The 22,832-nt window shown below is 37.2% G+C and overlaps 1 protein-coding gene across 20 annotated transcripts in view; it reads left to right on the top strand.

The window, feature by feature from the left end:
- LOC107090598 (adhesion G protein-coupled receptor L3-like) overlaps nt 1-22,832 on the top strand; it is a 324,724-nt gene that overhangs the window by 36,384 nt on the left and 265,508 nt on the right. For all 20 annotated transcript variants that reach the window (XM_015384080.1, XM_015384069.1, XM_015384068.1 and 17 more), the window contains exon 2: nt 579-666. The gene's annotated coding sequence lies outside the window, so the exon portion shown is untranslated. The remainder of the gene's footprint in view (nt 1-578; nt 667-22,832) is intronic.

Below are 22,832 nucleotides of genomic sequence, written 5' to 3'. Positions count from 1 at the left end.
TGTCCTGTAGCCCATCACCAAACCACTGTTGGGCTCTAATAAATCAGCCATTAAAAGCTGATGTGACCTGAATAGTATGGCAGGCAGTCTTAGTGCCAGAGAGAAGCTGCAGAAAACTGGCTGAAATATTTATGAAGATGTCGTTCAATAACTGTTGACCTAGAAGAAACCCTAAATAAAGAGGTCTGATGTGGCCGTAAGAAGTTAATAATTATGCTGTTGAAAATAAATAATTATTATATCTATATATTCATTTATTTACCTAAGTGTATATGTGGCAAGGTGAAGAGAAACAGCATGACATTACTAGTCTTTGCAAATCAACCAATGTAAGGTCTCGAGGTTGTGTTTTTATTGTAGTATGATAAATATAAAACAGTGAAATTTATTCATGTTTTAAAATTGTGAGAAAAGGATTTTGTCACAAGTCTTGATCCTAGATATGTGCCTAAATGAAGCAATGTGCTTAAATTGGTCTCATTATTCCATGTATCGTTTCTCATCATCTATTTTTAAAGAAATATCCATTATCACGCCTTGCTGTGGGTTTCCTAAACTCTTTCCCCGTTTCTTTCCAGGACAGAATATGCCTTTATCACCTCGAATGTGAATTGCAGGAATTGTAATCAGCAGCACTCAAGATCCGCCCTCCGTTCTCAGGCTAAGGTATTGTGCCATTTTTCAGACTTCATAAACAGAGCTGAAAATGTTTGATTGCAATTCATGAATACAAAATCGATCCGAGATTAAACGTACAATATGTGCCCCGTCGCAGTCACCTCGCCAAACACTGTGCAGTGATGAAGAGCAATCATGTGAGCCAGTTTGGCTTGTTCCTTGTGTGCAGTCGGGTGTTTACTGAAATGATTTATGATGGGTGCTCATCTCCCTATGCAAATCTGGAGAACACCTTCGATAAGCCTCTAATTTCTATGACAGCAACAAGGCGAATCTTTTTCTTTGTATGTAAAGAGCATGTTTGGATTTCATTCTCTAATGCAAATTAAGGTTTTGGTATAATCAAGCAAAAGTACAGCTGGTTCGCGTTTTTTTTTTTTTTCACATGTCAAATCTCGTCCCTTCCTACCAGCTTTTCCAAACTGTCCAAGCATATCCGACTGCTCTGTACTCATCTTCCATGCTTTTTCACGTTCAATTGTCATGACAGCCGAGGCCCTTCCCCTTCGCAATCCATCGTCGCAAAGACACACAAACATGCACGCTTCCTGGCTCTCCAGAATGAATGGATCCACTTCCCTGGGTGCCTCCTGCAGAGAGGTGGGATTGAATTCAATTAGGGAGATTGTTTGTCCTCCAGAGTCTACTGGTGGTCTGGGTTTGCCAGTTAATGCCCCCCTGTTTACCCCACTCCTCAATGTCCCTCACATCAACACACACCCACACCGACAATTCTTCTGTATCCTCTTTTTTTGTTTTATTTGTGTGCTATTTCCTGAATTAGTATTCAATGAGATTAGGATATGAGTCAGAATGTGTCATATCACCTCTTCTTTTATTTGTAGCAAACATCTGCAGAGTTACATAGATGGATTTTATTTTCCACAGGTGAATAATTGGATCCAACGTTTGAGCTCGATTCCAGCAGTTGCACACACGTTCTAGGAAAAATCCATTTTTACAATTAGTTTATTCACCGACATATCTGGAGACAAAGACAGGATGGTAAATGTTGCTTACGTAGGAGTAATGGACCCATTAGTAGCAAAGGTGAAAATAGAACTGTGGCTGTCATTGAAATAATATTGAGAGCGGCTTATTTGTGTGCTGAGTTTTGTGTTTTTTATACATAATGGACTTGATTGTGTGTAGGAACACATTTCAGCGGCTGGTCCAGCAGCCTGCTGCTTTCTCTCGTCTGTCAAACTGCTTGACTGTGTGCTGGTGCTGCCTAGAAATCAGATACTGTATTAGTGCTGAAAGATGTCAAATTAATTAAAAAACAAGAAAGATCACCACCCTGATGTTCTCTGAAGCTGAATTACGGCCTTTGTTTGTTTAAATTTACTTATCTTTGTTCACTTTTGAATGAGCCTGATTAACTTGAAGAATATCCCCATTTTTAGCATGCCTAAATCTTATTTTTATTTACAAGCACAGGAATTCGATAATAGATTATGCATTTGGTGCACTGTCTTTCCCTTTTTTTTTTTTTTTTACTTTCTTTTTTTCATTTTAAAACCAGAAACCCCTGTGCATTAGATGTTTACTGATAGAGCAACCCACTTTTACAAATGCTTGAGTTCGATAGGGCCTTATATTCACCCACTAAGTAATTACTATGTAGAATTATTGTGGCCGCATGTGTTTCTAGTGTGTCTTCACCAGATTTGCACATCTCCGTCCCATTCTTCTTTGCAAAACAGCTTAAACAGAGAGGGACTGAATGCAAAGTATCTTGAACCAAAATTTTCTACTCACTCTATAAACACCATTTAATTTCCTTTTGGGATGAACAAAGTGTACTTGAAATAGATCTAATAAAATGAAATAGAATTGAAAAAAATACCCCAAGACCATGTAGCTGCCACCACGGTGCTTAACTTTGACCTCTTTTACCAAAAAAATGGTGTTATAATTAGGGCTGAAACAATTAATCCAATTAATCGTGATTAATCAATTATTGACATAATCGTGAAACGATTTAGTAATTGATGAATCGTTATCTTCAGTGTAGACATGGTACAACATGTCTTTAGCTGACAGAGCAACCCACCTTCAGTAGCAATTATAACCAAAATTCTACAAAAAATGTATAAACATAATGCATTTAAAGGTATTTTGGAGGATTTTCTCGAATAAAAAAAAAGAAAAACTTGCTCCCTCCACAAAAAAATGCACGTGCGAGAGCATGCATAAGTCCATTTCTCCTTGTGTACGCTCTGTTTTAAAGTCGCTTTTTTCATAGCTCATGCAAGCTTAATGTGCCCGAACGTCCGCTTTAACCCCTAAATTCCTAAATCACTATATAGAGCGGGGACTATATAGTGGAGTTTATCGTGAACTCATTTAACTTACCGTTTGAACAGACGATCAATCCCACACTGGTCTACTGTGAGGTGCCTGCGCCATCTTTGTTATTAGTTGCCGCTGTTGGGTAGCGGCAGCCTATGGCGACATATCACTAGAATAATTGACAATTAGGAGGACCACTTATTTAGATGATCCACCTGGAAATAAAAGATCGTCCGGAGACAGTAGATTACAAAATGCTACACATATATCTGATGTTCTTGAACATCTCATCAGAAATCATGTCGGAGTATTTTTTCTGCTTTAAAATTGTGGGACTGGTTGGACCCACAAACAATACACCATCTCAATATTTCTCCCTTAATTCTGAGGTAATCTTACCTTGTGGAATTAGCTAATATGACCTATTACTATATCACAGTGTTTTGTGGAAAAACTTTCCAGAATTAAGTTTTTTTTTTTTAAAACAAAAAAACAAAAACAATATACTCTATAATAGGATATACTTTTTGCTACTGTAGAAACATTTGTGGTCGATTCCCTGTTGTTAGCCATGTGTGACCATAGCACACATATCAGAGGGTTGATATTTATTTTATTTATTTTGGTTGTTTTCAGAGAGGAAGATCAACAGTTTTTTTGTTTTTTTTTTAATGGAAGAACACTTGGTGCCAAAATAAAATGGATTTAAACCACAACTCAATATTTGTGGTGGAATAAAAGGCCTTTTAGAATAGAGAATTTAGAATAGAGAAGAGCATTAAAAATACATTTTTTTGTTATTCTTAAGTGTACATTTTTAAAACTACCTTTCACTTGTCCTTCTTTAGAACCATGCACTACATTATATTACATGTTTAAAATTTAACTGGGCTTTTAAACACTTTGGCACAAGCAATGTAGGTTCGCTCAAACTGCAAAGCTCAACTTCAAACTCATTTGAGAGCATAAAACTCTCTGAACAATGCTTTGCATAGCCAGTATGGTTTCCCATAGCAGCATCCATTCAGGTTAGTTTGACCATAATGAGCTGTGACAGCAGCCCGGCTAAGTTTTGGTTCTGTTATCTTAAAGCCCAGCATTTGTTTTGATAGCATGATCCTGCTCAGGGGGATTTTCCAAATAATGCAAAACAGGTCATTTGAATTGGAAAGGGGGTGGACTGCTTTCAGCCTATGTCAGCATTGCCCTCGGATTTGAATTTGGTCCAGAAGTAGTTGACTTTGCACATCGTTGGTGTGTCTGGTTACTGAGGCAACTCAGGTCTGCCTGAGAAACAGCCAGGGTTTCAGAGATACAAGGCAAAGTGCAGAAACCCTTTAAATTACCAAATTACTTTAAATGGCACACATTGTTTTATGTTGTTTGTACGGCTGATACTGGTCTATTGTAGAGCCTCTGCAGAGAGCGCTGCTGTCTTGACAACGTTGACTCTGAAAAAATATATTTGCCCAAACATCAGTGTTGTGATTATCTTTAATAACTGGTTAAGGCTAATGTAAGAACGGTCTGTTCCTGCAGGTCATTTTATCTGAAAAGTTCTGTGCAACATTTTTCAAGTTGTCTGGTAAAAATTTATTAAACCCACAAACAAATTCATGAATATTCCGTAATGATTATTATGAATCCTTAAGATGCTTTGGATCGCTATGGATGCTTTTCTGCTATGCTTTCAGTTTAGGAAGATGGCAAGTAAAAAAAAAAGTGTGTTCCTATGCAATTTGGAAATTTGTATTTGAAGACCTCAGCCCCTTTTCATTTTGTATCTGAAATGGGAATAAAATGGTTCATAAAATTCTTTCTTTCTTTCTTTCTTTCTTTCTTTCTTTCTTTCTTTCTTTCTTTCTTTCTTTCTTTCTTTCTTTCTTTCTTTCTTNTTTCTTTCTTTCTTTCTTTCTTTCTTTCTTTCTTTCTTTCTTTCTTTCTTTCTTTCTTTCTTTCTTTCTTTCTTTCTTTCTTTCTTCTGCTGCATGTTCGAGTGGAGAAGCATCTTTTGGCTTTTGTCCACCATTTTCATTAGGTCTTGTCAGGTTAATATTTTGTTGTTTTTTGTTTTTGTTTTTAGATTGTTAAGGTCTAAGGTTGTTTTTTGACAAAATGTGGTTGATAGGGGTGCCTTGCCGGCAGGTGTCATAGGGCACCATGGTGGGAGCCTTTCTATGCTGACATCAAATAACAGCATCAACAGGGGTGCTGGTGGCGTGAAGGAAGTTTTCTTGGTTGTGTGAGAGATGATTCGACATGCGTCCATTAGCTCTGCAGCCAGCATGAACAAGCCTGTGATTTATTTTGTAGAGAAAATGGAACAGGTGGGGTTTGAATGGCTTTTTTCCAACAACAAAATTCACACTGTCGAAATTAACTCTGTTGATTAGTGGTAATTTTCTGGTCAAAGAGCTATCCAGGCATAGAAAGTTGGCCTCTCCTATTATGAAAGTTATGTCAGGGTGTTGATAACCATTATTAAAACATGCTTTGCTTATAGGAGGCAACTGTTCATGATACAAAACAGATGTAATGAGGTACTTAGCACGTGCTTTCATGTGAGGCTGGATGATTTTGATTATATATTGTTTGCAACTTCTTCAAACTGGAAGTGATTTGGATGTGACCAGTAGGCAAAACATTATAAAAACATGGGTGGCTCGGCCCTGGTAGAAGCTTACTACTTCTGCTGTGGTAACTACCTAATACGGCAGTTAATGCAGGGGAAGATTAAGAATTGGTTTCGAACCTACTGGACACAAAAGTCCAAAGAGTACTGGTAAGGTCCCAGATGTAAAACATCGAAGAAATGGATGTCTTCAAGTTTTTTCTTTAACTTGAGTTAGTCAGGTCAGATCAAGAGGTGAACTGTTAAATTGTACTGGTTTTCCAAAGTGGATACAACAGGAATGACAAGCTGTTTGGGAAACTTTGCAGTGACTTACCCCAGGTCTCCGAGGAGACCAACACCCAGCTTGAGCGCCCCCAGGGCCCTCATGAGCTCCATGTAGCCCTTCTGAATTAGCAGGACCAGAAGGCTCCTGGCATTGACTGGTTCACTGTTGAATTCTGTAGTGCTTATTGGGACAGCTTGGCAGAGGACCTGTTTCGATGTTTTCAGTGAAAGCCTGAGTCATTTTTCTGCCCAAAAAAGGGAATCTGCAGAAAATAAAGTACTGGTGCCCTGCGACTCTTCTTTGTACTGACTACAAATCCTTCTCCAAAGCCCTGGTAACCAAGATGAGAAGAGGTTATCCAATGGGACGAGACTTTTTGTGCCCACAACAGATAAAATCTACTTAATTCGAGAGGTTTTGAAAGTCTTCAGTTCATTAGGTTTGATCAGGTTTTGGTCTCACTTGAAAATGTATTTGACTGCATCAAACACGGCTTCCTCTGCAAAAACCATGCGGGGGTTTGGGTTTGGCATCTTGTTTCTATTTTGTGTGGACTGACTCATTTCCCAGCTTTATAATTCACTGAGCAATATTAAAATACACCAACATAGAGGTTTTTTTCAGATCAATAATTTAGCTGCACTTAATTAACATATTTACGAGTTTCAAGGAAATAACCCCTCAGCCCTATAATTATGAATATTGCCTAGTTAAGTGGAAAGCATCGATTGTCACATTGCTGTAAGTAGGGTGGGGTCTGTGAAGTAGTAAATCAACAGTTTAGTATTTAAGGTTGATGGGGTCAAAGCAGAAAAAAATGGAAGAGAGGATTTATATTAACCAAATTTTGACGGCAAGATTTTTGATAAATAGATTCTCTGCAACTATTCATCTTTTGGATGCAGTCGAGTCCAATGATGCTGTCATCAGGGGCTGATTACAGGGAAGAAAACAATAAAGCCACTTATAGTGGATAATTATAAGCTGACTAGTACAGGCTCAAATCATAACGCTAAAAAACATTAGCCATGTAAGTATCAATCCATCTTCTCCAGCCTCTAAACTCCATGCAGATACTAGACCAGGAATCAAACCCAGGACCGTCTGGTGCAAACTGCACAACTGCACAGGCCATATTAGAATCCATAGAATTAACTACTTAAATCGATAATCAGCAGCTTGTTGCAGGAATATTTTTAGATTTAAAACATATATGTGATACAATAATTCAAAATTTGATAGTATATAACCTTGAAGTACAAAAAATTAGATGAACTGTTAAATCGGAACAGAAGCTGCTCTGAAAACGGAATGTACAAGTAGTGTAAAGGTTTATAATATTTCTGAGTGTGTGATCATTGGTAGTGAGGTTCCTCAGGGATCAGTGCAGGGGTCTAAATTATTCAGAATATGCATAAATGACATGCTTAAGTATGTATCAAGATATATGAAAATGGGCCTGGGCAATGTAGCTTAAAAATCTAATCTTCAACTTTTTCTCGACAAAATCATTTTTTTCCCCCATACATTTTAAAATAAAAATGACAAGTTACTTGCATTATTTTGAAAAAATAGCTTTTATTTTAGTCTTTCCATTTTGGAAGTTGCCTAAATTTAAACAGCAATGAAATTCGAGTAGTGAGAATGCTTTAAAAATATGTTTCACCGCAAACAATGAAAAATGCTACAAACTAAATGTTTGCAGTTGGTATCACACAATCAGTTATAAATTCACATCTAATGACAGAAAGTGAAGAACTGATATCACCCTGAGCTTTGGAAGCCAAGGACGTGCATTGATGGAAAAAAAAATTAGATTTTCCAAAAATAAAATCTTTATAAACAAAAAATTGGGTGAATCAATTTTATTGATCATACCTCATGCTCTACATGAAAACTGTAATATTTGCAGATGACACTGCAGGCTATTTTATTTAAGATGGGACAATTTCTTTATGGCGTAGCTAAAACAATCAAACTGAAATGGTGTAATAAGAATAAGTTACCCTCAAATAAGACCAAAACAAAAGTGATGCCATTTGGGAACTGAAGATTCAACGCAGAAATAAAAATCAGTATTAGTTATTAATAATCATTAATATCATTGTTAATGATAAAATAACTACAATTAACCCTCAAATTAGATATGTTTAAAGTAAAAACAAAAATAAATTACATCTACTTTTGAATAAAGTCAAACATGTCTCGGAGGAAACAGCTCTCCATGTTCTTTACTGCTCACAATTATTACCTAACTTTATCTACTGTGCAACATTTTGGGGTATTAGGTACATAACTACACTGCAAAGATTAATAATATCGCAAAAACAGGCTATAAGAATAATCATTAGGGTTGGTTATATGTTGCACAGGAAACACACTATTCAGAAAATCTAAACTGTACAAAGATAGATATTTTAGGACAGAGAGATTCCTTCCTGGACGTTTTTCCTCTGATCCGTAAATAGATGGATACATATTTGGATAGCTACCACAGCTCAGATTGGTGGAAATATTAGGGTTTTTCCTGGGTAGGTTCTGCATAGCACCAGACTATTGCGGCATGCATATTGACTTGGATCCAGTACCGGTGGTGCCAAAGAGCAGATGGCTGGATCTTTAAGGTCACTTAAAAAATGGCAGAAGAATCCACAGTGGAACTGAATCCAGGCTTTAGGGCCCTAGTAATTTTTTAGTCTTTGTTTAATTGAATCCTCAGGTCTTTCTGCTGAATATACATAGCTGGGTTACCAAGTAAATGTGTTGATTAGAAACACATTGATTTCTCCTTCTGTCTGGTTGATCATTATAGAATACAGCAGAAATGATTAATTTGGTACTTATGAAGCAATAGGCCTTAGGTGTTGATTCACTCCAAATTGTCCAAGTGAAAATTATGGTCTTGCTACTGTAGCTTTAACTTACACAAAGACGAAAGATTTTCAAAGCTATCATGTCCCACAGAAGTTGTTACTGGTAATTGAATACAGATACAAAGCAGATATGCAAAGGTCTGAATAATTGTGTTTCATTTGGGGTCAAATTGAGGCCTTGCTGAGACATTTGTAGAGAAGATAAATATCAATCTAATGTTTTGCCATCAAGTAAGATGATTCATCAGAATGCTTGTTAGCATAGCTTCAAAAAGGAATATATTCCTTTAATTTCTTTCCGGTATAATCTTGTTTTTTTAATGTTCAAGACAATTTTAACAGTAAAGGAAAAAATATTCAAACTAAGCTAAGCTTGTAGGGCTGTTTTTTTGATAATACCTGACTAAAGCAAAACCATATGGGCAATGCCAGGTAAACACTGTGGCTGTGTCCGACCGTCCGCACTAATCACTATATGGGGCACTATATAGTGTTTACTCTGCTTTAAATTAGTGTCCGAACATCTAGTGGTTGAAAAAGCAGTACTATGAACCTTGAAAACCAGTGATCATCCATGGTCACTAGACAAACAGATAGACCCTAGATTCCTTTGCGAAAACTCTCTTCACAAAGCATCATTGGATTTGTTGTGGCGTCGACAAATAACAAAGATGGCTGATGCACCATCTTACCTGGACACTGGGGAGTAAAAAGTAGTGATCATCTGTCCAAACAGTCAGTTAACTGACTTTAGTATAGTGATTGAGGGGTTAGGTCGAATGTTTGGACACATGCAATTTGAAATATGAACTTTTGATGCTATTCCATCACCATTAGTTTGTAACACAGAAAACTGAACTTGAGAACCCAGATTCATAACTTAGACATTGGTACAGATTAAAAAACTTGGTTACAAAGGAGTCTATATGGCTTTCACACAGGACAAAACCATTCATCCATTTTCTTACACGCTTATCCCAAGTGGGGTCGCAAGGGGTGTCTACGGGCGAGAGGCGGGGTACACCCTGGACAGGTCCAGTCCATCGCAGGGCAACACAGAGACAAACAGGACAAGCAACCATTCACACACACACTCACACCTAAGGGGACTTTAGAGAGGCCAATAAACCTAACAGTCATGTTTTTGGACTGTAGGAGGAAGCCGGAGTAACCCAGAGAGAACCCACGCATGTGCAGGGAGAACATGCAAACTCCATGTAGAAAGACCCTGGGCCGGGAATTGAACCCACAGGACCAAACCTTTGAATACAAAGTTGATTCCATATGGATACCAAGATATGTTAATTTTAACCTGATTTAAATTTTGTAACCCAACTAGGATACACATAGGGTACACAGCAGGTATTCTTGCGTGGGTCCCATACTCAAGGCCCTATTTCCTGCTTGAGTATCACCCCAGTAAGGGGGGCATACAATGAGCTGCAATTACCTTCTGACTGAATGAGGTCAGAAAGCTCCGAACGTAAAAAGGTAAAATATATTTCAAATTTCCAAAACGCAGAACAAAGAGAATAGCGATCGTGATAACTATGAATTCAGTGACTGAACCAGAACCTAAACAGTCATACTCATTAAAATCTGGCCCATTAGAATTTAGGTTTGATTGCTAGTGGTTGATCAGTGACCAGGATCTAAGGTGATTTACGAATATAACACATTTTTTTAACATCTAAGAACCTATCTATTTCTCATTCGCAATCTATCACCTTTACACAGAAGCCCACACTGTTTCCTACTTCCTGTAGCACCTCACCTCCTGAGCAAGTCCAGGCATGTTACAGTGTTACACCTGTTTTGATTGGTAGAGGTGAAAACCCCCAGGTCTGGCAGGGAATGGTAAATTTGAAGCTATATGTGTGTAGAAAGGGGTTAGCAGGAGGTTTGTAGAAGTGTCTTTGTTATGTGCCTTTCTACCACTAAAATGTTTACTGTGTCAATAAAAACAACAGTCCTAACAGTAAATTCACAATGCAGCTCAGTGTTTTTTTTTCTCCCTCCATCATTTTCTATCAACTTATCTCAAACTATCCTATTTTTGTATTTAATATGCTGCTTCCTACCCTGGTAAGATCAGAAGCGATTGATTTTTAGAAAAAGGGTTCAGGAACTGATTGGATTTCTATGGAATGTGTTGAAACTAACACAAATCAAAATCCAGAGGAAAAGTGATGACATAATTTGGACTTCTAAGATATAGTGTAACTACCAAAATACTATAGCTCAAATATCAAACCTAATATTGTTCATTTTAGATTCTTTTTTTTTCTTTCCTCTTTAGAATATTATCACATATGGTCTAGATGAACTACCAGTGCACCCAACACCAAAACCCTAAGCTACGGGAAGGTGTTCAGAGCTTTTCAGCTCCGTTTGATGTGCACAGGCAGCTGAGTTTACGTCCTAAGCTAAGATCTCCTAGGATACTAAGGAAAGAAGAAGCAGTGAGGAAAAAGAAAGCGATTACTTCTGGGCTTTTAATAGAGGATCACTCTGTCATGTTCTTTTTAGCTCAGTCATTAGTTCTTTCTTCTTCCCCGGAGGGTGATTCTTTAATTTTGTCTTTTGCTAATACCAAGGCCACCTATTGGTTCAGAATTGTGCCTCGATATAAGTTGGCCAAATATGAATACCCATTTTTTTCTCTTAAATTATCAAGTCAGAAATGGACATTGCATGTAAGGTAAAGGCAGGGAAAAAAGTAGCAGCCATTCAAAATGGCTCTTCCCAGCCAAATGGCAGCCCACTTTCCTGCAACTCCCAGCAATATCCCCTCCAACTTCCAGCCACTGGAGTAATGCCCTCTTCCATATTTTTCTACTCTGACTCCCCCCTTTCACTGAATTACAGTGTCTGACCAGGTGTTAATGCTTCTCTTTAGGTCTGAATGTCCACAAATCACGGCAGAAAAAATAGTTTAGTACAAAGATTGATGTTAAATAATTAATTGTAGGGGACTGGCCAAGGTCGAGCCAAAGACCCATCAAGGAAAGTGAGGAAATTTTGGATCGCTACTAATGTATATAGTTATTGTAGAGTCCATTGGAATGGTATTTATACTCTTTTAACTTTTCCATAACATGAACACTGCTTCCATGACTTACATTGGGGTTTTGTGGTGTCAAAGATCACCACAAAAACATCACATGTTCATACATTTGTTTTTCAAAAATCATAACCTGAAAAGAAGATTTTTTTTTTTTAAGGCTCCCTTAAGCTGCATAAGACTTTAGATCAGAAGTAACCAATAAAAAATCTGCAGGGTCCGAATAAAGAAAATCATCAACCAGTAAAGGTCCAGAGACATTTTTAATTATAATCTGTTACTTTAAACAGAATTTAACACTGAAATAAAATGATTTTTTTTTTTTTTTGCATCCATTTTATAAATTTAATTTTTAAATTAAAAAAGATATAGAAATTTTAAAGTACAGAACAAAAATCGTTCTGTTTGGTATATAGACAATTTCCTGATTCACATATTTTATAAAATACCTGAACTGAATGTTATTTCTTTATTTTTAAATTTTTATGGCTTTATCAGAGAAGTGGAATTTAGGCTGCCCTGCAAGGCTTTAAACCTGGGTTTGATTGGAGACAAAGCCATTCTCAAGCACATATAAAGATGCACATTTTGAGCCTGGATCAATATTTATTTTTGATTATGTTAATGGTGGAGAATCCTGCTTCACAGCAGTAGGTTGAGCCAAACATACTCAAAATATGCAGGATCATCTTTGAGCACGCCTTTTCACTTTTCTGTCACCAGTTCACCGCACTTCTTCCGACAGTCTACACTTTCTTTCACTTTTTCTCATCGTCGTTACCCACCGCCCGGCTTGCCACAGGTTTGCCTGCTGTGTCTAAAAGTAGGTAGCATCAACAGCCCTGACTGACACAGCTCATTGGCTAATATGCATCACATGTAGCCTGGTCCTGGAGGGCTTTCCCGTACGAACAGGAGAAGCAGCGAAAGTGAAATTCGACGCTGTCATCGGACAACATGAGGTCATTTATAAATGTTTTAAATTAGATTGTGTCCGGATTAGCCAGCAGGTGGGTCCGATAATCCCTGACCTCTGCTTTAGATGGTGGCGAAGGTTTCATTTTTAGCAGAACAATCCTCATATGCAGGCAGAGCACCAAGATAAAGGATTTAGATTATGTGATAGAAAGGCCTAATCCAAGTCCAAACAGAAACCTAGTTGTGGAACCTGGTAAGACTTCTGTTCATATGTCCTCTCCTTACAGTTTGAACAAACAACTTGGAATCAAAGAGAGTGCAAAACATGCAAAGTTTTGTTGATACTTCGTCAAGGTATTTTTATTTGTCAAACATGAATATGTAATCTTTTTTTATTCAGTAACTAAGTTACAGCTTTCAAGGACATGTGAGGTTGAAGCTACACTATAAGGGTCAGGTTAACAGGTAAAAAAACAAGATGCAAATGAACACTGATTGTACACAGTAACTTTAGTCAGAATCTCTGCCTGTGAATCACCAGACAAGCCTGTTCTTCATTTTCTTCCCCTCCCTTTGGCTAGTACCTGTGAAATCAGACATCCTTGTGTGCCTGTCAAAAAATAACCAACACTCTGCCACTCTCAGCTGGCTGACAGGAGAGTTCACCTTCTGACAACCAGCGCTCACGCTGAGGCAATCAGAAGTTGTCAAACGGGTAGAGTGTCCTCTGCTTTGACTCAAATAAGTGCTTTTTTGAGGTAAGGGGGAGGTGAAAGTTTGGCCGTCAGACATCATACCTTTGGCTGCAAGTGTAGGTGTGCTAATGGCCTGTTTATCTGCAGCGACAATAAAATATTGTCCGCTTGGTCACGTTTTTGGTAGATGAAAATGGAGGGCAGAGAGGCTCGGTTCGTGCACATTCACGACTTCTTATGATTATACATCATCTTCAAGTACACCCAGTGCCCGTCTCTTTAAATATGCCCATGAGGTTTATGAAAAAGTAATTTACATATTTGTTCTTCGTATGCTTATAGCCGGCTCCTCTGCCCCTCTGAAAGGAAGGTGGCTGTCCTATAAAAACACAAGGCCAGAAATTATTGATTTGCATCTGTTTTGCTGGGACAGAGCCGAGCACCTCTTTCCTGTCAGCCCCGCAGGCGACGTTCCAGCATCCCAAAGGTGCCATCGCACTCGTCTCTCCTTTTTTTTTCTAAGTGTTGCTCTAAACTGTGGATGGGCCCTGCAATCTGGTTCTGGCCTCCCTTGGATTTTATTTACAGCCTCGGCCTGGCAATAAAGGCCAAAATTTATGACTTAGTTTTTAATTAGAAATAATGTCTTGTAGAGTTTAAGTGATGGATGGTTTAATCAATATATAGACTGTGGCTGGCCTGATGATAAACGCTGCTATTGACAGTGTGCAGAGTAGCCTAACTTAACACTTTGTCTTTTAAAGAAATATGGAGTGTTTTGTTTGCTCATGGAAACTCTACATTGGCCTTTTCATCTGCCGTTTTACTGGCTCCCACTGCCTTGTCAACATTTCTCTCCTAAACAGTCAATGTTATTCTCTAAAATGAAAAGAACTCCCCTGTGCAACTTTTTTGAGTTGATTATTTCTTCTCATCTCCTTCAAATCGTATTGTATTGTCCATTTTCTTACTTTTGAATCAAGTGAGATCCGAAGTCCTGTTTTGTGATTAGAAACCGACATGCAAACAGGTAGAGATTTGAATGATTATGCTTCTTTCCCTTCTCTTTTTTCAGTGTGTGTCTGTGGTTTGAGGAAAAGAAGCGCCGGAGGATTTACAAGTAGAATAATTAAATAGGAATCAAGTCGATGGGATTTGTTTCCTGGCGCTGTGGATAATTGTGTAATATACACCAGGATGAAATTGAGACACTTGACAACTGAAGTTCAATTTTATCACTTATGGCTTATTGTGGAGTGCTTAAACAGGGCTGTGCAACACTCAGTGGGTTTTTTTTTTCCACTTTACAGGCAGTGGTAAAGATGATCTGACACAGGAGCAATGTGTGTAAATTTAAGAACTGCTTAAAAATATTGTTTTAGTGCCCTACAAGTATGTGACCAATGGATGGACTGTGTTTTAGATAGAAACTCATATCTTTTACAGTTTTTATTTTTATCCTATCCATCGCCATTAGAGATGTCCCGGTCCGATATTGATATTAAAAATAGATCCATGAATATTGCAATATATTAGCCCCAATCAAAAGTCTCTATAATAAACAGGCTTAAATAGGAATTCTGCTGCAGCATTTCACACCATCATTTTGTTTGCTGGAGCATTTCTATGAAGCAGTGCTCGTATTCCTCACATAGAGCAAATTTGATCACAAGCTGTGTGCAAAACTTGTCATGCACACATTTCTTCCTCTTTTATATATATAAACTTGAATATTCTTATGTTAAAGTTTAAAATTAACCTAACCCATTGGTTGATAAATAGGTCTGTTGTTATTTACTTGTTGCTGACTTTGTTTTTCCAAGTCTTTTGACAAATAAGTGCTGAATGTATGAATGATTTGTGCTAATATCGTTTTAAATTATGTAGTGGCAACACTCCAAGCTACAGTATCGGTTTTGTATTGTGAATGAAACAGTTGTATAACATCTGTACTAGATTTTTATAATAAAATATAACGGGAGCAGTTTACTCCCTGTTAGGTTGAGTGTTTTTTTGTACATGACTAAAGAAATACACACCTGTTGAGGTAGTTTAAAGTGATAAATGGGGATAAACAGAAGGGATAAACGATAAACATACCCACATGACTATAGGTATGCTGGTCTGACAGAACTCAGGCAGCAAATATATCCAGCTTAGAAATAACAGACTTTTTCAAGCAACAATGGTTTCTTGGTTTCTCTTTCAATTCTGGCATAGGACATTAAATCAAAGGAAAAAATATCAATTTAATATATAGATTAATTGTATGGTTCTGCAGGAAATTTTAATGTCAAATGTTAAAAATATTTTTTACAGAAACAACAAATTAATTTTTTTATATAGGAAATTAGATATTTGTCATATTGATAATAGAATATCAAAGGATTAGGAATAAAAATATAAAAAAAAAAGGTTTCCACTCATGTTACTAAGTTTGTAGGACTAAAAGAATCCATATGCCTTTAATATATAAGGAAACCCTTAAAAATGAAGCAATCAATAATTTATCATAATTGCTCTTTAACTTTTTTCTATTTTCCATTTGCATTTAGATGATTTGTGTTTGGTAAACCTTCTTGACACACAAATGTTTTACTTTGTCAACAGATTCTCTATTAGATGGAAGGTCGGACCCTGGCTGGGTCACATAATGTTTTTTGAAGTAGGAGATGCTCACGAAAGAACTTGTTTGTTTTAGGCAGTAAACTCATAGTGATTGGTGATTTACTTGCCACTAAAATATTCTACATAGAAAAATTCCAAGATTTTGATTTAGATTTTTTTTTTTTAAAGTGGCTAGATGTGCCCTGAAAATTAGGCCGAACCTTTTTGGGCCAGAAGGAACCCAGGGCCCTTTTGATACCAGGTTTAGTTGCACATGCTTATTGAGATATTTGCTGTGCCTTTCAATGCTTTGGGAAAATTTTAAACAGGAATTGATAAGGCTTCCTTTTTGGCAAACTTAAAATAAAGCCCAGATAATTGGTAACAATTTCTTTGTAGCAATTAAATATATTAAAATATATAACTTTAGATAGAGACAATATATGACAAAATTTTGGATATAACAAAATTTTAAATCTTGAACATCAGAGGTTGGAACTAATATATGACAAAAGCTCTGGTCAACATAAAGAAAGTAATTATTATTCTAACTACAAGTGACACAATGTGAAATTCATTAGTCATTGAGTATTTTTGTCCTTCCTTCGCCGTCACGGGTAAATGATTATAACATTGTTTTCTTTCACTCTCTAAATCTTGCTGAAAGGATAATCTCAATCACATGCGAACACACACTGAGGTAATACCGCCGTCCATGTAAGACGGACCACAATGCTTCTTTTTTTCATTGATTTTTAAACATTCACTGCCCAGGGCAGGTAGAGGCCTTTATAATGGCTTTCTGGTTCTTGCTCCTGGTCTCTGCAATACAATAACCATGAAAGACATAGAGGCCATGTTTTGAGTCTCTTTTAGTCAATGGTTAACTGTTCTGTTGGGATTCAAAGCATCCAGACTGTTACAAATGACCGCTCTCCTGTAGATCCTGACCTGGGTATGTTTTACTCACCCATGCCCCCACTCCCTGCACCCCCACAAGTCTACTCTCTGTTCCTTTCTCTATTCCATCATTGTGCCAGCCCGCATTAGCTTATCTTTTCCCTTTTGTGAAACATAAGCTTGTAGATAAGTAGCATGTTGGGCCGGGTTACGCACGTCCGTCTTGTTCATTCCTCTGTATCCTCTAATTCCCACCCCTAAAAAAGCTATTTCCCAGACTACAGGTGGGTCCATGTTGCAATGTGGCGGGCAGGCTTGATCTATTGTGAGCAAACATAGACATTTAGTCACCATTGCCTCTTTTGTATTCAATGAGAGCTGGTAATGCCCCAGTACGTATAAGTGCTGGAAGTGTACACAAGACTAATCACTGAGACGTTTGTGAAAACACTCCACAGAAAGGTATGTGACTTAAGTTGAGATTAGCTGTAAAGTCGGGAATTATTTGTCTGTCTTTATTCCTCATTGACAAATGGCAGTAAAAAAACAAAAACAAACAGAATCTTATTGATTGTTAAGCCTAAATATTTTCTTTGTTCTTTCTCAGCCTCACCCAGTTTTGAATTAGTCTTTTTTAGTTTTGTACTTTTAGATGGCAGAATTATTGGTAGATTTTATCTGTAAACAACCTTTACCATAAGCACCAATTTCAGTTCAATTCAGGTTATTTATATAGCACCAATTCAGAATACATGTCATATCAAACCACTTTACAGAGACAATACTGTCAGAATGGTTAGGAAAATCAATTGATTGCATCCAATCATTGACTTGCAAGACATGCTCCTCCTGGATGAAATTGCAGCGATGACATTTGCTTGCATTGTGTCGTTGACTCTTCATCAAACCCTGTCACCAAGCATGCATATGGCAACAGTAGAGAGGAAAACTCCCTTTTAACAGGAAGAAACCACCAGCAGAACCAAGGCTCAATGTGAGCGGCCATCTGCAGAGGCTGATTTGAGTTCAAGGAGACAGAAGCAGACAAAGAAAAAGAGGCAGTGACACAAAAGGTAATTGTTAACCAGCTCCAAAGATGGCCCAATGTTGCTGTCTGAAAGCTGTACTAAATGAAATTTCGTTTTGTATACACTCTGTGCTAGTTAGAGTAAAAGAAACAGGACTACACTTTGAAATTTGAAGATTTACGAGGAAAACTGGATGTAAGCATGGGCTTTGGCTAGGCCCTTTTAACACCTGAACCTCCATCCCTGGTCTCATGTCTTCCACCTCGAAATAAAAGGTTCTCTCTCAGGATCGCCTAGTATTTAGCTGTAGCCATCTTAGTATCAACTTTGAGCATGGTTAATTTCACTCTTTTTTTAAAATAATCATTTAATTTTTATCTGCATTTAAAAATCAAAGTACCTTTAACACTGTTAGGATGTTGTGCTTGTTATGTTTTATACAATATACAGTCTTTTGCATGTCCACCAACAAATCCATTAAAATTAGGGTATCTGAATAGCAACATCATCTTAAGTCACTTTAATGTTATGCACTAATTTGTTTTAGTTTATTAAGGAACACGAAAAGAGCAGTCAAGACACGATAAAGAGCAGCACCCCGAGGCATCAGCCAGGCTCTTTCCCGATGTCAAGGTCACCTGTGACCACAATCTTTGTTCCGACCAGTTAATTAGGGATTAGAATAGGGCAAGACCCTCAGGACGGTATCCCCGGTTAGAATAATGAACACCTTCAAACAGCAAAGTGCCTGTGCATTGCACCGAGACTTTTCAACTCTTGGAAACTTTCAAATGATAGTCAGATATTTTGCTATTTCAAGCCCCTTAAACAGAGCATTATATTTTCAGCATCTTGAACAGTTTCATGTCCCCTTTTATAGGCTGTGATTAGATAACTGAAAATGCAGTAAGTGCAAATTAAATTCCAACCCATTTAGTCCTCCGTGTTCTTTTAAAATTGGATATTTCTTTACCCTTTGCTTGAAAGCAACATGTTTCAACTCTTGGCTCTTAAAAACCTTAGTGTGTTGTTGGATTCTGTTTGTTGTAGGAAATAAAAAGGTTGTTTTTTTCTATCAGCTTGCTCCTCTGTCAAATACCAGTCTAACCTGAATAAGGGCAAAATGAATAAGAAAAGTTAGACGGAGAGTGATAGAGTAGGAAAAGGTTGTTTTTTGTTTTCCAGAAATGCACTCTGTTATTGATGTATTCTGGGATCTGTTGGGTGCGCCCTAGCTGTAAATTCCTAGTGATATCTGCTTCGCCTTGTTATAACTAGTATTCTGTTTGTGTCGGCAAAACAAAGCTGTCTTAGCTCTGCTTGTGCATTCAGGGAGAAATAAAGCACAGGTGGAGCATTGCTTCTATGGTTTGAAATACACAGCTTCAGAAATTTATATATACATAGTATATTTAAGAAATAAAAAAAAGAAAAATCCAATTTAACCTATAATTTTTAGATTGCTTTCCCGTTGCAGCTGGTGTGCTCATAGTCTTGACTGTGATTTTATTTCCCTCTCTCTGAGTATAAGACCCAGATTTACTCCCGTCTGCCATATCGTAATCATTTGGCCCAATGCCTTGTTTCGAATTGGTAAATTGTTACACACAGAGTAGGCAGAGTTTAATACATCTGCTTCAAGACCACATTATTTTACCGACTGCTTTTTGCAGGTCACAGTGCATTTGTAAAGGTACAGTGTTTTTACTTCTATGTGCGCTCTTCCCTTCTGTCTGTGCTGGCAGTGTGCGTGCCCTAGAGCACACAGTCCTGAGATGCAGTCTGGCAGGCCTAGTGAATCATCTTCCCGTCACAGGTGGGGGAAATACAACAGCGCGATTGGCAGTCCAAAGGTGGCATCTGGCCCACGCTTGAGTGAGGTGTTTGGCTTTCTCCTGCTGAAAATGACGAAAAGTCATTCCCCATCCCAACCCCACCAATTTAGCTGAAAGAAAGAACTTCAACTTTCTGGTTATCCCTCCATCTGGTAAGAGTGTATAATGAGATAAGAGTGTATGATGTGTTCACATAAAGAAATTTTACACCACTTTTTATTTGAAAAAGCGGAATTGAAGTCTAGATGGAAAGCATGTGTTAACAGATATTTGTCAGCTTTGACTGGGCTATTGTAACTCATATTGACACATATTATTTTTAAGAAAACTGTTCTTAAAATCCGATTCTTCCCCTGGTGCTCAAGGATAAAGGGGACGTTTTGCTTGCTAAAGCATGAGCTTTATAGCAACATTATATATTTGATTTATTTGTTTATACACTGAATTTAATAACATAGACTGAAGGTTTGTATAATGGGTTTTATTGTAGGCTACAGTTTTAATGGGAGCTTTTAGTTTTGCCTTTTATATGAGTTTGTGCATCGTATTTCCGCTACATTTCCAGTCAGTCTTTGCTGTTAAAAAAAAATAAAAGAAGGAGCTCAGGGGAATTGGTTGCAATGGACTTTGTTTATGGTTATCGAAGTAAAGGGGGCTGTGCTGATTTGTGTTTTTGAATTGATTAGGTTACATTAGGCGACATCTTAATCAGGAATATCAGAAGAAAGGTGGTCGACAATGCAAACATTTCAGAAAGGAAAAAAAGGATGTAGATCCCTTAGAATTATGCTCAATTTTGAATTGGTCAATTATAGGGCTGCAACTAATGATTATTTTGCAAATCAAATAATCTTTGAATGATCTTTTTCGATCAATTGACTAATAATCCGATAACCAAAGGTTCCTTAAAGGCAATTTTTTTACTGAATTAAACCAGGTGAAACTAAATGTTACCACTAGAGCTTGAATTGAACATACTGAGAGACGAAAAAGTTTTTTTTATTTTAAATGCAAAATGTTTTTTGTTTTTTTTCAATTTTGATGATATAAATACTGCTTTAAGTGAGTTGCTCTGTCAGCTAAAGGCATTTTTTATAGTCTATTTTCTTCAGTTAATAATTAATTGATTACTAAATCAGTTGATGATTATTTCAATAATCAATTAATCACGATTAATCCGATAAATTGTTTCGACTGTAGTCCATAACATGAAACCTTTTTAAAAAAACAAAAACAAATTCAAGTTGTTGTAGATGACCGATTGCTATTTGCAGAGAAGATAGTTGCAATCTCAAAGTTGTAAATTTGATTTCAGTTACCGCCTGGGCACTTCAGCCCAAAATGCCTGCTGATCTGTGTTTGCAAATTTGTGAATAGATTGGGTAAATGCTGCCTTTACATAAAGTACTTGTGAGGTCACTTGGCATATAAGTGTTATATAAATTCACTAACTTTATCACGTTGTTCATAGATTCCTTGCATTCTTATTTCTATCATATTTCCTGCTTTTGCTCAAGAGGTTGTTCTATCAGCGCTGTTGTAGGAAGGTGGTAGTGAGGGGCCGTTGATCAAAGGCAGAATCCTTAGGGCCAGCGAGGCCCCAGCTCAAGCAGCAGATGTTTCCAGTCTCTGTTAGCACCTCAGTTAGTCTTCCTTATTTAAACGGCTCTGGCTAATGGCCCTCGTCTGTGTTGGATGCACCAGATCGCCTTTCATCTCTCTTTGTGTGGGGAACGTGGGACAGAATGTAAAACGCCAGGGATATCTTGTTCCTCTCTGACACCCTTATTGTGCTCCTCTGTGAATTTCTGGCATGAAAAATCCCTTTCACAGTAATTGGGTGCGAATGAAACACTTGTGCTCAGCTATTGTCTCCAGTTGTCTTCAGTGTTGCATTCAGACCAGTGGTTAAACGAGCCAGTCGTAAGGGGCAGAGGAAGAAAAACAGGGTGTGGTAAAATAGGCAACAAACAGGACACAAAACTGGGCTCTGTACTAAGAAATAGATACATACAGAAATAATGAAATTATGGGATTTATTTTAGATATAAGCAGCTCTTTTCATGAATGATGTGCAAAAGATATTTTGCTGAATTTGGTGATAAAGTGGACATATAGGTACAAAATAATCGGCCAAGTTATGTCCTCATTCTTTATGTGGCCTACAGGAAGCTGATTGAAAGATTTGGCGGGCCTAATTGCAGTGCACCATCTGCCCAAGTTACAGAACCTGCCAGGCATGTGACAGGCTCACTGACGGACGAGCAGATGTGTGCAGGACTCTATGCGCGAATATTTAAACACGTCAGTCTCTTTACTTTGTGATCACATCTTGTTTAGTGGATTAACACAAGGGAATAGAGTTTTGAATTACAGAGGCCTAACGTCTAAATGCATGCTGAGAATGCTCTCCTTTCACATAATGAAACTACCTGTGAGTGGTGTTACCTTGTGGTGCTTATAACCATTGGGCTCCTTCAGTCATACAAGAAAAGGTTATGGTTTTCATGCTACAAATGCATAAAAAAATATTGGATGTTAAATCATTTAAAGGAATGTCATGAAAGGCTTTTCACATAACATGCAAACTATTCTATTCATTTATTTATGGAAATATATTTGATTATTAGTTAGATGGCCATAGAGGGGCTTTCAATTTTCCTTGTGACTGGCTCTTCTTACTTAAATAGTTTGCAATAATTTTGGTTGAATTAGAGCATCTCAATGAAACTGCTTATTAAAAAAACAAAAAAAAAAAAACATATGGTATTTTAGACCTTTAAAGGCCATTGGTAGCTTGGACATTATTTTATAGTTAGCATAAAAACTAAAGTTGTATCACTTATTTGATATTTACTAAAATACTTAGCAAAAAAAGCTTTTAAATCTTCAAAAAAGTAACATAAGCATTTAGAAGCTTTAAAAATATATGCTTTAGACAAACACTGATTATTAAGCAGTGTAGATATATATATATATATATATATATATATATATATATATATATATATATATATATATATATATATATATATATAT

The sequence above is a fragment of the Cyprinodon variegatus genome, unplaced genomic scaffold (assembly GCF_000732505.1).
Source record: "Cyprinodon variegatus isolate N-32 unplaced genomic scaffold, C_variegatus-1.0 Scaffold302, whole genome shotgun sequence".
NCBI classification, from domain to species: Eukaryota; Metazoa; Chordata; class Actinopteri; order Cyprinodontiformes; family Cyprinodontidae; genus Cyprinodon; species Cyprinodon variegatus.
This window is presented reverse-complemented; position numbering and strand designations above follow the sequence as displayed.